At 37.1% G+C, this 1887-nt stretch overlaps 1 pseudogene; it reads right to left on the bottom strand.

Annotated features, from left to right (window-relative positions):
• Positions 1 to 232: 232 nt before the first annotated feature.
• LOC116033552 lies at positions 233 to 1650 on the bottom strand (annotated as a pseudogene).
• Positions 1651 to 1887: the final 237 nt, after the last annotated feature.

Here is a 1887-nt window from a genome sequence, read left to right as displayed (position 1 = left end):
CTTGGCATGAGTATAAAATGGCCTCATATCTTTAATTATCGACATATGAGTTTCAATTTCGAGACTTCCTTGCACTACATACTCTCGAGTGGTATATGCTCTCAAGTAGTGTACAAGCAAGTCTCGAGGGGGCATTTGTTGACACAGAAAATTTGATAAGTATGATTATTTATCAATATTATTATATTTAAATATATTTTTGATAATATATATATATATATATATTTTTTTTTGTCAAAAACATTTAAACTAGATTTGAGCCAACATCTCTGTAAATGGACACTTCTCCACTACCCATGAACATCTTCGGTGCAAAAGTAAACATAATGTTTGTAATCTATTGTTTTCCAGGAGTGACATTTTCAGATAGAATATACTCTCAAAAAATTTCAAAAATTAACACACTCGGTTACTAACAGTCTGATAGAGGGACCTAAGTTGTGTGTTCCACTTATCCACGGCAGTGTATTTGTTCATCCCGGCCCCTTTGACCTGTCACCACGTTCTTGGAGCCGGTTCACCTGATCAATGTGTCCTTAGCTTGTATACGATTATCGACCAACATACAGCTCCTCCACATCTTTTTCAGGTACATTAAGTTCCTTGGATATGAAAGGGATCCGAATTCTTGTGTAAGGCTTGATCAGTTTGAGCAACACTTGAGTCCTCACATTCCTCATAAGATCTTCATCAATGTAATTTCGTATAAAAGGATCATCCATATATTATTGTCCTTCTATTACTCGATCTTGAGAATTTTTTCAAACTCTAGGATCTCATTTCGTTGATATGCTGCTATCAAGTTTGTCATTGCCAATATCTCAGGATCATTTTTATATGGTTTTGCTTCTTGGCCATCAAAAGGGTTGACCTCAGACTCCATCAGCATATTAGCCAATACTAAGTATTTTAGACATTGGATACGCCGCTGGTTTCCAGCTTCATCATAGTTTTTAAAAGCTTCAAAGAAGTCCGTAGCTGCCTGCATATACCTCCAATAAGTGTGTTCCTTTCTTCTGATCATCTGAGCCATCTTCAATTCTTAGCTTTTTGACAAGACTTATGGAGCTCTTTCAAAATCTTGTTCATCCTCCCATATTCACCCATGTCAAACCAAATTTTGCAAAGCTTTAGATTTGTCTTGAACCACAACCTCTCATTCTTTGATTCTTCAAGAGCCTTCAGTGTTCGTTGTTTGGTAGAACTCTTGGAGGAGGCTGAAGTTCTGACTAGCTGATCCAGAAACAAAATCCATAATACACTTTTCACTGTAATTACGTGTTACCGCTGATTTAATATAAGTCAGCATTTCTCTATAAGCATCCATATATCATTTCTTTGTATTTCCCCACAGCTTAACGGTTTGTTTTAAGGCTTTAAATCCCCAGTCAGCTTTCTCAGGTTCCATCCTAACTACTTCAGCAAAACCCTCAAGTGCTGCTTCTGGATCCGATTCAACCAGGCCTTTGGAGTTGTAATATTGATTCTCAATATCGACGTCCTGCTCTTCCGGCTCCTCGTCGGAGTACTCAAAACCGTAATCCTCCATATCCGCATCGGAACTCATTGTTGAATTTAGTGTAGAGCGTAGCGAGACTCGACGAAGAAAATATCAAACCGAAAGGTGAACAGAAACACTGATCCGTATCATACAGTTACAAGAAAATGGTAGGATGGCATCAAACCCTTCCCTTTATATGGGAGGTGGTGAGTTTGAGTTTCAGTAGGGGCAATACTTACTCTTTTCCTTCAATAGGTCTTTATATTACTGAGGTGTAGGTTGAGTCAAAAAACTGAGTAACAGTTACAATTCAATAATATTGATATTATCTAATTTGTTAATTAGATAATACCAAAAGAGTTTGAGCTTATCAAAACTCTTCTAAA

Source organism: Ipomoea triloba, chromosome 10 (assembly GCF_003576645.1).
Source record: "Ipomoea triloba cultivar NCNSP0323 chromosome 10, ASM357664v1".
Taxonomy (NCBI): domain Eukaryota; kingdom Viridiplantae; phylum Streptophyta; class Magnoliopsida; order Solanales; family Convolvulaceae; genus Ipomoea; species Ipomoea triloba.
This window is presented reverse-complemented; position numbering and strand designations above follow the sequence as displayed.